Here is a 15,127-nt window from a genome sequence, read left to right on the forward strand (position 1 = left end):
ATAAAATCCACTCTTTCAACCTTTAATAAGAAATGTTCTTTTCCCCAATCAACCCATCAGCTCTTCCCTGCAGCTGTTGGAGAACTACATGCTCCATTTCCAGAGAATTTCATTTTGGTGATTAACTAATACTTGCCAGGTTTTTTTATTCCCTGCTGTTTCTAGACAGAAGATTTACAACACCAAAACATTCATTAGTTTGTTAGCAGAAGCGCCTTCCACTTTCACACCACTCATCAGTTAATAGGAGTCAGTCATTTATTTCCTCATATACGACACCATAACCTTTCTTTTGCAACAATATCACTAAATTTTGTGCCACATACGTCTTTCAGAAATAAAAATATTGTTGACGTTTCTCTTTTCTTTCCAAGAAATCCCATTACCAACCACCTTCCAGACTAATAATCTCCATTTCTGATTCGCGACAAATCTCCATCTTCTCCAGTTTAACCAGTAGTGTTCTATAGATGCCAAGTGTTTCAGAACCCATTGACCAGATTAGGCCTACTCTGTTGTTTTAGAGTAGCTATGTTCTTATGTTGGGGGAAATCAAAATATTTATTATCTACTGCTATTTTGTCTCTTTTCTTTTTTTTTTTTTTGTTTTATGAATTTTGTCGCATGTCTTCCATTCCTTTCTAGGTCAGTAGCAGATCTTCTCTTCAAGATTTGTTATATCTTTGCCACTAATTTTACTTCAATGGTTCCAGAGCAGTCTGAATCGCCTTCTAACTCCTCCAAAAATACCTTTTTTTTTTTTTTTTTTGGGGGGGGGGGGAACAACCCATCTATTTAGTTTAAAAACATACCGGAGTAAAGAAAATTAAAACTTCCACTTCTCATTTTGACTTCTTGGCTTCCTTTTGCTCCATGACTTTCGGCACAAAGCTTTCTTTGCTGATCCGAATGTCTGCATATCCGTGGACCTTTTGATCAACTGCAATAGTTTTGGAAGACAGCTATGTAACTAGCAACACTTGGAGCTCTTTCCCACATGACTTTTCTTCTTGTTTGACTCTGAAATACTAGAGAGTTTTCACAGCTTTGTCTTTTCAATTCTTTGAATTTGGCTTTGTCTTTGAATTTCCAACTCTGCTCTACACGACAAGTTTATCAGCTCTTCATTTCAATTGGCTTAAGTAGATGCCTCCTTTCATCAACACGTACTTGCTGATGAACTTCTGTTTACTTTAATGAAAACAGAACAGCTTGCCCCATACAGGCTAAAAAGGTTTCTGTCCTAATCCATATACACAGGTCTTCCAAACCTTAGCCAGCAACCCTCACAAACAAATGTCACAAAGGAATTCTGCCATTTATGTGCTCATCTCCAGAAGCAAAAGGTTGCTCCTCCACTACAGCCTAGTTGCAAACCAAAGGAGTTCCCTGCCTTCCTGGGCCTATAAATCATAGAATCATCAGAGAATGGTTTAAGTTGGAACTGACTTTAAAGATCATCCAGTTCCAACCCCCCTGCCATGGGCAGGGACACCTCCCACCAGACCAGGTTGCTCCCAGCGCCGTCCAACATGGCCTTGAACACCTCCAGGGATGGGGCAGCCACAGCTTCTCTGGGCAACCTGCCCCAGGGGCTCACTGCCCTCACAGTCAAGAATTTCTTCCCAATATCTCATCTAATATCTGTTCTAAATCTGCCGCCTTCTAGTTTGAAGCCATTCCCCCTCATCCTATCACTACATGCCCTTGTCAAAAGTCACTGTCCATCTTTCTTGTAGGTGCCCTTCAGATACTGGAAAGCTGCTAAGCTCAAAAGCTTTGCGACATCCGTGCATCCAGCACTGCCAATGCGTTCAGGAGTTCTATTGAAGTTCTGGATCAAGACACTCACCTCATCTCAGTCAAAGAAAGCAGCACAGCAAACATTTTACTTCTTTTTTTATCTTCCTTGTGCGGCATTCTACCACAAAAGAAATCCATACTATTTCATGATTAAATTTTATACAGTTTAGGCCAAAATGTTACCTGGTTCACGTTCAAAAACATCCAAGACTGCCTTGCACATAGCAGCACCCTAAAGCAAAAATTTGTAATATTTCCTATATAATCAAATCCTCATTTGTGTGATGAGGAATGTATATCATCACATCTACAGAAAAAAAATATAACTAGTTAACTTCCTGAAGCACCCACCAGACTTCTTCATTCAGGGCAACTTTTATTCACAAAGTAGTCCTAAATACCCACCTCAACTGATTTAAATTCCTCAGTGTTTTAACAAAAGAAGGAGGATTTTGAAGTAATTTTCATTTATTTGAATTATATAATTGGGTGGCTTGTAGCAGCTTAATGAAACAAACACAAGGCAGATCCATGCTGATCTCAAACATTTGCTTCCATCAACTTACAGTAGTTTTCTTCTTGACGCTACAAATTCATTTTACTGGCATTCAGCACGTACTGCTGCTGAATAAAGGCAAACATCAGCTAAATCTACAGTAATAAATTATATTATTATCTAGCCAAAAGTAAAAAAAAAAAAAAAAAGATGCACAACTGCAATTTGTAAGGAGTTAAACAGCACAACTTGTCAGTATAGTCCACTACTCCAAGAATTCCACATAAATAGACCACTTAAAATGACATTTTTAATTACAACAAATATAAAGGCTCAATGTAATGGTTCTCATGTTTAAGCACAAAGCTCTAGTTAAGAGACAAGAGACATTATGCGTTACACTGATCATTTATACAGAAAGAAAGAAAGTGCTTTAAAAAAAGGTGCTGAAACAGCAGAGAAGGCTGCTGGCTATACATTTTTCTACACAGTTGATAGTTTGAATAAAATACTTCTAAATAATTATGAAATACTGTTTCAAGAAGTATACCGCTATTTAGTTACAGTAGCTGATTTAATGAAATAAAGTATGCAGTGCTATCACTTTTCCATAGCACCATTTGAAAATACACATAAAGCATTAACAAGGATCTCTACGTACTCAAGTCTGGATGAACACTTCACAGTATTTCATGCTCTCAACTGCTTTATAGCATACAATCATATACAGAAAGCAACAACTCCTGTCTTTTAGGACTTTACGCTCTGAGTTAACACTATGAAGAAAATTTATTCTTGCACAACACTGCATTACTTCTTGTAATTTAGTAAACACACACCCAACAATTAAGTCACTTATCTTTTTATTACCCCTAAAGCTTCTGGCACTCTTAAATTCTGCATCATAACTCCTTTCATCCATCCTTTACATGCTTGACAATTGTCTGTTACTTTATTAGGTAGAAGTGCAGTCCACAGCTCTCGCAGAACCACGCAATTCTTCAGGTTGGAAGGGACCTTGTGTGATCCCCCGGTTCAAAGTCTCTGCTCAAGCAAGGTCACCCACAGCAGGTTGCCCAGGACCATGAACAGTTGGGTTTTGAGCATCTCCACAGATGGAGACTTCACAATCTCTTAGGGGAAAGTGTTCCAGTGTTTGACGGATCATATGTTTCAGTTTGTGTCCATTGCTTCTTGTCCTAATCCCCAGATCTCCCTGCCTGCCCTTCTTGGAGATGGGAATAATGTTTGCTTTCTTACCATCTTCAGGAACCTCTTCTGATTGCCATGATCTTTCAAAGACCATCAAGAGTGGCCTTGCAATGACATGAGCAAGTGTTCCTAACCTGATCCTCCTTCACTATGGGTTTATTCACCTGTGCTCCAGACGGACCCTCTGGTCTCTGGGTCCTGGGATTCCTGAAAGCTGGCCTTGACAGTAAAGACCAAGGAGGAGAAGGTAAAGGTGACTTTAGAGTATCCCCACCTTCTCTGCTTCCTTTGCCACCCCCAGGAGCCCTGCTCCATTTAGCAGTGGGTCCACACTTACCCCAGTTTTCCTTTTGCTGTTGATCTTAACACTATATTCTGGCATTCATACCTAAACAGACGTCTCCATCTCCACCTATCCGTAGGATCTATCTGCTGATAGACAACTAAAAGTAATTAAGTATTCAAATGCAGTAAAGCAAGAGCAAAAATTACCTTTAATTTTGCTATTTATGTGGACACAAAGTTTTCCTGGACTGAAGACAGGAAAACGCGTGCGTACCTGCCTGGAATTTTTCTTCGAACAATCTAGTACACACAAAGTTCAATTTTTAGCTTGTTCAGTGATACTTCAACCTAGTTGTATCTTGGAAGCAAGAGTACACCTTTGCAGTCAATGACTGACATAATTAACCTACTCGGCACATTTCTTGCGACTATGATACTTCGAAACAACATACTCATATGAGGTTCCATCCTTGTTCTGGAAATCGGTTTTCAGATTGTGAATAATCGCAACTATTCAAACTTGTGAATATTAAAATCAAAAAATGTATCAGTGAATACCTAGAAAACTTCCTAGGCTTTTTGTGCCAAGATGCAGAGATCCATTTGTTATATACGTCTTAATAAAAGCATGCTTTCCAAGCAAAAGCTGGGTCATCTCCTGAATATAGATATTATAAATACAGACAATATTTGGATACTAAAACATGGAGGAGGAAAAAAATTCTGTCAAACGAAAAGAAGTTGTATGGGCTAAAATGGGACACACCTTTGTACCGATAACTTTCACAGCACTGCAAATGTCCTGCTTGTCTCAAAGCAGAGAATATTTATACTCTGCCTGCGGCTCTTATTGCCTTTAAAGACTGGACTTAAGAGCTTAGCTAGAGAAAAAAAAAGATTTAATTTCCTTTGCGAATGACTACTGTGACAGTTACGAAGCTTCCCTATTTGAATGAAAAACTTGGCTCCAGATTCCTCTCAAGAAAATTCCTAGATTCAAGTAATTCTGATCTCACTGGAGGCACCAGCTCCTCAGAGTCAACTCAGAGCAGAACACTATCACACGCGTTAAAATCACCGAACACAAGAGGCAGACCTAAATACATGAAGTTTTGATTTTCCTCAAAAAAACTAACCAGAAGTATGATTGAACACTGCTGTCACTGAGGGGAAAAAAAAAAATCCTGGAGGAAACTGCAAGAGGTTAGATAAATCCCAGTACACCAACCACCAAAAATTTACGGATCTCAGAACAAACAGAGCATAACAGGAATGTGGGTATTTTTGTTATCATATTATCATACTTAGGTTCCTCTGTATGACAAATTTTGCACTGTTTTATTCCTGAAGTCACTTTCGTCAAAGTAATGTTTGCGGTACACTCCACCTAAATCAGGTTCTGTTAGAACTAAACACAAAACCTACCCCACAGTAGTCTCAAGGAGCAGTCTCGCACCAGCAGACAGATGAAAAGAAATCTGTTAGAAAGCGTATTTCAGGAAAAAACAATTTGTTCTTAGATCTAGATTTTTGGAGGGATGGGCAGGAGGGACAGAGGCAAAAATCTAAAGTTATCCATGTGATCAAGGTATCTGTCCCAACCATCTCCTGAAGATGATCTTCAGACCAAAGCCAAAGGGGAAATACCTGATTTCAGCAGAATAACCCTTTTCACTTCTGCATTCTTCTCTTTTATTCATATCTTTGGTCTTTTTTCTATAAAAGCAGTGAATGCGAGATTCTAGGTGGCATCTGTTATTACATATTCTTTGAACTAGCTATGAACATACTTCGTGGAAGAGGAACTAAAAGAGAATCTACGTGCGAGTACCCCAAATGTTTCAGAGCACTAAGCCAGCCTGAACACCCCACGTCTCTAGCAGGAAAACCTCTTTCTCTGCAGCTATGGAAGAGCCCAAATTAATTCAGTTACAGCATTTCCCCAAGCTAGTGTACTGATTTAGCCCCGACTTGAACAAAAGAACAGCTGGAATTATCACGGCAGTGACTCTGTACTATGCATTGTCACCGAACACACAGGCTACAGGTGAGCGCCCTCGGCGAGCACACAACAGAGACGCATCGATTATGGTTCACCATCACAAGCACCGTGAAAAAAGCCAAAAGAATAATCTCAACTGTTCCGTTCATCTTGGCCATTTGCTGCAGTTGACAGTAAAGTAAGTTTGCCTAAATTAATGCCTATTAAGGAATAATTAGATTGGATATATCTATATTTAAAAACTTCAACAGTAAGTTGCTCTTTAAGTTTTCAGAATTTTGTATTTTCTGTATTATCAGTTTAAAGTAATTATTTCTATTCAAATGAAACTAGTATTAAATAGTAACAACAACATAAAAATAATACAAAACAAAACAAGACTAATTGCTCAATTACGTAATGACTTAAAATGAATAACTGGCAACTACCCTTTAGGGTCCAACAAAATAAGTGAAGTCAAAATACACAGCTAGCTCCTCTCTCCAGTTACTGAGCAGAAGAATTAGAAATTCAAGAAACAAAGAAGAAAGCATCTCTGATGGGACAAATCATCTGCTTTCTGTATCTCTAAAGAAATACAAGAATACTTTAAAAACACACACATGATAAAACTTCACTCAAAAAAAATTCCATCCTTTTCAGATCCATTTTTTAAATGGGTTCAAGAGAAAAAAATTGCTAATTTTACCACCTAAATTTATGACATGGCACTGTAATCTTGCACAGCACGAAACATGTTAACCACATTAACAAGATGAATAATTTAATTCTCAATCCAGAAGAACTCACTCTATTGTTTACTTCAAAATATCCATTTCTGTCATTCTTGAAAAAGACCTGCAGGTGTTAAAGATTATCATTAAGGAAAAAGCAACTTTTAATTCACGGACAACAGCAACACACTGAGAACTGTTAAAAAAAAAATATTAGTTTTGTGCTTTGATGGCCACTACACACTTTATCCCAAATTAATCCAGAATCCCTAGGAAATCTAAAATTGGTAAACAATACTATATTAAAAGCAAATATAGCGATATATCATTTTCAGCCCTTATTACAGCTACTGAAAATTTATTACGCTATCAAAGATTAAATATTTTCTTTTCGTTACTTTTCAGGGAAATGATTACTTGCCAGTTGTTACATCTTTATTACAGTCTCCAAGCTACTCAATCTGATGGATCTGTGGTGATCCAAGATAAACTTGTTCAAGTCCAAAGCATGAACTGTGTCATTTTTCATTACCTCCAACCAACCAAAATCAAAATATTTCCTGTTTCCAAGACCGCTATCAGGAAAATCATCCTTTCCTCTTCTCTATAAAATGTAGAGAAATCTAAAAAGGTATTATAAGCTTTTGAAGTTGGAAGTTGTCCTTAAATATGAACTCCATGTAAGAAGACATAAACCAAACATTTCAGTATATAAAAAAAAAAAGATATGTGTATGCTTTCATTTTTTTTTTAATTAATGTTAATTTTATCCTGTTTCCTTCACCTTTCATCTCTGAATGCTTCCACTTCTATATGATACCCCCTCAACTCAGAAATCTCTTATTGGCTAAAAATAAGAGTACAATGTGTTTACAGTGGAAACGGTTCATCAGGGTTTTTTTGCTTAGTTTGACACAAGCGAGTTTGTTAACGCATTCTGACAGACTCGCATAACATCCAAAACTGTTTTGAACAATGCAGTTTAGGCCCCGATGCAATATTAATGCATGAATAATGTTTCCGAGTACTGAGTTTCAATATTTAATGAGCGCACACTGGATGCGCCATCGAGAGCAGTGGTTGAAAATCAGTGCGGCTGACAAGGGATTTGAAAAGATGCGAGAGACATCAGGAAAACAACTTTAACCTGAACCGAGGTCTGAGAAGTGTGAAATGGATATTTCTCCTACTCAGTTTCTACTAACCGATTATTCACCTGACTGCAAAGTCAGATAAACTATCTAAGTTGATCTGCCTCCGCAAAACATAGTTAAGGACGAAGATATACAAATTACCTGAAAGGCAGTGTCTTTTTCTTCCCAAAAGTCTCAGAACGACAACACAAAAAAGTTCATCTAAATTGAAATTATTTCCTGGCACTATTTACACATTTAAAAAACTTATTCTCTATTCACATAAGACTTTGCATAGTACAGGTGAAGGGGCAATTCCTAACGCTAGTAGCAATCACATTCTTTAAAAATCTGCCCTAAAATTTCATTTCTAAACCCACTACTTCAGATTATGCAAACATTAATAGAAAAAAAATAAACTTTTCTGCACAGTAAAGCCATGACATAAAAATGACACGTTTTGCCTTCAACTTTTCTGGACTCATATTGCCTACGTCTCCCAAAGAGGCAAAATATGCTGGTTTTTTCTCTAATTTACTTTGCTTTTTTGGCGAAGTTCTATGTGAATTGTATTTCAAATGATGCATTGCCCTGGCTGAGGGCTGGGGGGAGAACCCAAAACATTACGAAAAACCATGTACAGGAATGCAGAAAACTCCTCTAAATTTAAGATTGGAATATAGCTTTCCTGAACTTCTGTTCTACCCAAGTGGTTTTTTGGGACATCTACATACTGAACAAATCTCTTACTAAGCACAAGAGAATCAGGACTGGGAAAACAAAAAAGAAGAAAGGCAAACCAAAAACGCTAAAGCTTTAAAAAAATGTAGGAGTATAAAGTCAAAAAAGGAATGTGCAGGTCATCATACCCAGATTCGCAATAATTTAATGAGTGCTTACTCCAAAACCACTCAAACGTCACCCCATGGATCCAAATTGCTATCCACTGTAGAGACCACAACATGCACCATCAAAAAATTCTTTGACAAAGTCACTGCAAATGACCAAGAGCTCTAACGATTATGGTGCGTGCAGGAAGAGAGAAGAGATGACAGAAACCAATAACCCCTGTCCCATCAAACGCTTCTGAGAAACACAACTTGTCCTACGCACCATAGCAGAGCCCTCCAAATCTATCCTGATGTGCTCCAGACCAAGCGACTGCCTTCCCCCCTTACTGCATAAAGCAAAGCCCAACCAGGCACTTGCCAGTACCACCAAAATCATCTCAATTGACTTGCCACGGCTGTGACATGGAAGCCCAGCATCCTCCAACAGCTCAGAACGAAGTTAAACACACAAATGAAAAGAAGGAAGAGGAAAAGAGAGAGGCCAAGTTACATGCTCAAGATATGGGTTGGGAAGGGCTCCTCATCTCCAAAGACAGCCAGCCGCACCTCTGGAACTTGCAGATTAGTATAACGAAATAAATATGATCAATAACTTTTACATAAGTCTCCTTTATTCTTTCCGGCATATCTACTTCAAACGGCCTATAGTAATCTGAGTGAGATCTTCCTGTGGTCTTATTCTATATTACTGGTACTTTCCTATGTTTGCACTTCGTATTATTAAATTTAACAAGAACTCCGCTACTTTATTCCATATTCACTTCTTCCCCCTTCATGCTGGCCACACACATATATAAATTAGCCCTTCATTCATTATAAATATTACTGAAAAAATAGAAGCGATAGAGATTCCACAGTTGATCCCTAAGCAGCACGTAACTTTTCCTATAACATTAACTGCTCCCTCCAGTATGTCCCATTACACACTTGTCTTTGGTCAGTCCCAAACTGTCTTACAATTCTTACATTAGTTTTGGATGTGTCCAGTGGCAATAACAAGGAGGACAAGGTATCAAGTGCTTTGCTTTCCTCTTTCCTTCGGCTGAATTCTGTTTATCCAGCCCAAGAAAACACGGAACTTAATACAAAATATCTTGGTTAAGACTATGTTCCGCCTTCCCCACTTGACCATTTCTTTCCATTCTCTCAGTTAACCCCCACTTCAAATGTTGGCTCTCTCAAATCATCCATAATAACGAGTCCAAGTAATAACATTCAGTTGAACATATCCATTCATTTCCTTTTTCCAGCTGCCTTCTGGCCTCAGCATAACATCTGTCAATTGAAAAATCTTTGCTAATGGCCATGCTATTTTATGTGCCAGTCCTTGATCAAAAGATCAAAGACACTAATTTCAAAACTGGTAATTACATACAGCTCTTCAATTTATCAACAATACCTCCACGGACAGCTTGCTAATGCGCACTGCAATATGGACACTCTCGTCAGCCTGATGGCTGCTCATAGCTTATAGAGGATGCTCGAGTTGACTTTCTTCGTTAAGAAACTTGGGTTGGGGGTGGCAGGGGGGGTTGGAGGGTGTTGAGAGGAGGGAGGGAGGGGTTTTTTGAGGGGATTTTGTAATTATACTTTATAAAGCCACTGTTTTTAAAATATGTGCATATAGATCAGCATTATATAAAGACAGAATAATGAACAAATGCTTACCTTTATGCCAGAGGCATGCAGAGAACCTAAGTTGGAATAGTAAAACTGTTTTACATAATTTGTATATGTATTTAGCTAAGACTTTTCCCCGATATCCACATAACTCTACTTGAAATTACTTTCGAACTTAGTATCACTCCCCCTGGGATCTGCAAAGCCAGTCATGAAATTACGACAACATTAATTATCTGCTAAAATGAAGTGACAGTCATGAAATTTTTTTTTTTTTTTTTTTTTAAGTGTTTCTCTGCTAAGTCTACTCATTTGCTACTTTTCAAAATGAAAGAGCTCGTCGGTTTGAAAGCAAAGGTTTGTTTAAAATTGCCGGGGGGGAATAGTTTCCCTCCTCTCTACTCGAATCTAAAACTATGAAGCAGTATTATTTTTGTTGATGCTGTCTCCAAATAAGCTCACTGGCTTCAAGTCATTTTCCCATCTCTCCTAGAAATAAACTTATCAAGATGAAGCTTGGTATACGAGTTGTCAGCTGAGATGTCAAGTTTTAAAAACCAAGTGAAAAATAACCCCTTGAAAATTGGGGTTTATAAAGGTAGGAGTGAATTATTGCACTGCTCTCTCCAATTTCCACTTCCTGTCTCCGAGATTCCCCTCCGTATATACCGAGAATCAGACAAAATGGTATTAACGGAGAGGCAGACCAATAACAGAAATCTCAGAGAGTAACTCTACCATTGCCAAACACTGTTTTGTTTTGGTTTTTTTCCCCAGAAAACAATAAGGAAAGTAAAGCAGGCTTCTGTGACAGTTTGATATTGCCAAACCCTCAACCTCATAAGCAGCAGGGCTGCAAATATTTTTATATTTCTTTGCCATTTGGCAGGTAAGATTGTGTGCTAAACTTCTACAGTTTTAAAAAGGGTACAATGCAACCCCTTCGGAAGGTGACTTGAACTGCCGTTAACAGAATTATCTCTTCAACAGATGGCTCTCCAAAAAGACATCGGTTACCACAGCTCACCTGGCCACAATACTTGTTTTATAGGTAAATCTCTGCTCCAACCCAAAACATCTTCACACTTCGTCCTGACTCCTTCCCTCGCCTGCAAAGGGACAGTCTTGACCCAGAAAAGAATCCTGTGCCAGAGCAGGATTATCCCATGACCCTCCAGCCCTCAGTAATGTTACAGCTGTCAAAGAATAAATGTTCTTCTAAATCTTTAGCTGGGTGTGAGATCAGACGAGGGAAACTTCTGCTGTGAGAGAGGAAGAAGATGTCTGAGATGGCATAACTAGGAGGAACTCAGCCTGCAGAAGCGATGCCAGAACTTGCTTCTGCCTCTGTGAGTGCGTCCCCAGCCCCGAGGTTGAAGCGGCCTTTTGGACACTCAAACGAGACCGTTTTTACTTTTTTTATTTTTATAATATCAGTTACACTCAAACTTGAATGTTTTGTTTTGGTAAATGAATAGCCCTCACCACTGCCCGGCATTATCTGATTTTACGCTGCAGAAAAGCCTACTCTGCAATCTTACCAATTACTATTTTAAGTCCTCTCTCTACCCACTATACATCTTCAGATATGGAGAGAGAGTTGTGCACACGTACGTGCCACATTCAGGGACGGGAGACCTTTATCACATGTCACATGAGCCTTTCTCTCCAGTTTCTACGCAATTTATGACTTATCTTCCAAAATTCTACCACTATATTTTATCACTATAAAATATCCAAGTTTTTCTCTCTCAAATCAATAGCCAGGGTTGTTTTTTTTTCTGATACACTGAATGTCATAGTAGAAAAAGGTTAAGCTTCCCAGCATCTGTGGAAGACAAGTCATGCTGTATAAAGATGTATGAACAAAGAGAGAATAATTATCCACAGGCTACACAAATGTGGCTGTACTTACAAAGGAGCTTTACTTCAAAAGTATACTTTCTCACACCAGAGTGGTTTTTTCCCCAGGAATAACAACAGGAATGAAGAAACTTCCCTCTAAAAGCAGTTTCTCTCAATTATATTTTTAAACTTTGCTTGAATCTCTCTCTGCAATACTTACTTCATGGAACCTTGTCAAAAGAAAGGATGACCAGAGGAGGCAAGCTTTGGCGAATGTCTGTTGCGTTCCTAAATGTGATTATCAATTGGGTAATATCTACAGCTGTAGATATTAGATATATTAGATAGATATTTTTAAAAACAACCAAACACAGTATGGTCTCTCATGCCAGAAGATATTAACTCTTGTTTTTGACCTATCAGAAGTCAAAACAATTATAATCAATTATAATCACTTTTACTGCTTCATGGAAGTATTTCCAGCTGTCTGTCCTACTGTCAGCAGTAGAGAAGATACCATTTTCCTGACTGTTTTCACACTTAATCTAAACACTGTCAAGAGGTCCCTGTGGCAGAAGACTAGATAAGAAATTTTTTTTAAAAAAAAAAAAAAAAAAGCAGCTTCTTGCTCCCCATGAAAAGAATACTGCAAGAAAAAGCCAGTCTCCCAATTTAACATCGCTAATTACCCGGGAAAATATAATCATTTAGGAAGAAAATCTACTTCAAAAAAGTTTTCCCCACATTTAGTGCACTACCCATATGAACTGAACATAGATTAATATAAATTTACTTCAGTAAAATACAGAATGAATATTGTAAATAAATCAATCCCTTTATTTCTTATGTTCTCCAGACCTACGCCAGTAAACTAGAATAAACATGTTATTAAAACAGAAATCAATAGTAAGCTTTAAAATACACAGTAGCACAAAAAGGTCAAGCCCCAGTATTGATTTTAATATAACGTTTTTGGTGTGTAGTTTCCCAAAGGGTTCTTCTCTAATATTGTTCTTCATTCCTCTTTCGCTTTACATTTTCGCTGGTGAATTTGTTGTTCCTTTCTGCAAAAGCCATCCACTCCAAGTTTACTAAGAGCTTGTCATATATGCAATGTACTGCTGAGACATGACAAAACAAGGTCGGGGGGAAGCACTCAGACGCATCAGAGTATCAATTAAACCCTAAAGTGAATTGCAGTTATATAGGTACCCTCCCCCAAGCACAACAACAACAAAATATAAAGAAGCTAATGGCTGCAATCTAATAACCTACCACTGAGAGCCACCTTCGTGCACCAGTGTGTATTTTTAAAAGCTGATTTAGGGTTTCGAAAGATTTTCTTTAAACAGATGAGAACGTTTAGAAATACAGAGGTTACAATAAGTTAGCCAGCTAATGACAGATAAAATGCCACACCATACAGCGCCCAGCTAGCCGAGTAGAACAGACTTTCAATTCATTACCAGGGAGTGTTTGAAAATCTATCATCTGTATTACTCAAGAAAAGCATTTTTCATGTGGCTTTCAAGACAAAAGTTGCAGAAGTCTTCATAGGAGACCAGATAGACAAAACACAAAGACTAAAAGTTATAAAAAGCCACCACAGAACTGCAGAATGGTTTGGGGTAGAAGGGAACTTAAAGCTTATCTAGTTCCAACCCCCCTGCCCTGGGCAGGGACACCTCCCACCAGCCCAGGTTGCTCCAAGCCCCTTCCAACCTGACCTTGAACACCTCCAGGGATGGGGCAGCCACAGCTTCTCTGGGCAACCTGAGCCAGTGCCTCACCACCCTCACCATTATGCCCCTCTTGCCTTCGTCCAACCTAAACATTCACTCTATGTTTAAAACTGTTGCCCCTTGTCTTGTCTCTACAGGCCTTGGGAAAAAGTCTCTCTCCATCTTTCTTATATGCCCCCTTTATATATAGAAAGGTTGCAATAAGGTCTCCCCAGAGCCTTCTCCTCTCCAGGCTGAATAACCCCCACCCTCCCAACCTTTCTTCATAGCAGAGGTGCTCCAGTCCTATGACCATTTTCGTGGCCTCCTCTGGACCCGCTCCAACAGGTCCATGTCTGTCTTGTTCTGCTAATGGGCTTTTTGCTGACCATACTGGAAAATAAGCAGAAGCCAACACAGGGAAGGGGGAACAGGGACACCAACAGGCAACCACTAGAAGATCCAGAAAGCTGGGCAAGAACTGGATAAGACTACAAAAGAAAATGCAGGCTTGTACCTGTATTATAAGGTAGTTAGAGACACTGGAACACTGAGGCTGCAGGGAATAGTTCTCTCTTGGATCTGCTGGCTAAAATCATTCCTCTCCAGATACCCACCATTTCCCATCCACTGGCAGTTACCACCTATTCAGTTCCCTTCACAAGGGATGCCAGGAACATGTCCCATTCAGCTTCAGACGAAGTCACCTGGAGAAGTTCGAGCATGTTCCTCAAATGAAGTTAACCCACGTCTATAATTTAAATAGAAGCAATCCTGCAGGGCTGCAACTGTCTAAACAGATATTTCAAAAATATTTAAGATACACTATGTAACTTCTACATACATCAGATCCTTTTAATAAGATTTTGAGCAACAGTTGCCCAATGCTGAGCACTAGTCCTGATAATTTTCTACCTTTGTCATGCCTTAAACAATTTAAGAGCAGATCTACCAACAGAGTTACTGAGGGGTCACTAAAACAAACAAAAAGGCTACTTTTAAGCCTTTCCCTGCACAAAAAAAAATCATACTTACAGTAGTACTTTTCCTCTAGGAAACAAAAGCTGCAATCACAGGCGAGATGATGTAGGAGAATCCAAGTACAACTAAGCATTGGGAAAACAATCACCCGTGTCTCCTGGGACAGTCATACATCAGCAAACTGCACATGGACATATATATCTGGCATGCTACCAAAATTACATGCATGTATATACGGAAGACAAGCAAAATAAACTTCCTGGGATATTGAAGGGACTGTCATGCACAACATTTTGCAAAACCACCTCATTCTACATATAATTAATGTTTCCCATGTGCCAAATCATATAAGAGTGGAAGCTAGGAAACACTTGCCAACAAAGACTGAAACCCCACAAATACAATTAGCCTAAGCTAAATGATTAGAAAAGTAAATAAGACTGAAATTTCTGTGATTTTCGAGGG

At 38.7% G+C, this 15,127-nt stretch overlaps 1 protein-coding gene across 1 annotated transcript in view; it reads right to left on the bottom strand.

Annotated features, from left to right (window-relative positions):
* Positions 1–15,127, bottom strand: part of CHCHD3 (coiled-coil-helix-coiled-coil-helix domain containing 3) — a 134,897-nt gene that overhangs the window by 118,721 nt on the left and 1,049 nt on the right. The gene's annotated exons all lie outside the window — the stretch shown is intronic.

This window comes from Charadrius vociferus, unplaced genomic scaffold, assembly GCF_000708025.1.
Source record: "Charadrius vociferus isolate BGI_N301 unplaced genomic scaffold, ASM70802v2 scaffold32, whole genome shotgun sequence".
Taxonomy (NCBI): domain Eukaryota; kingdom Metazoa; phylum Chordata; class Aves; order Charadriiformes; family Charadriidae; genus Charadrius; species Charadrius vociferus.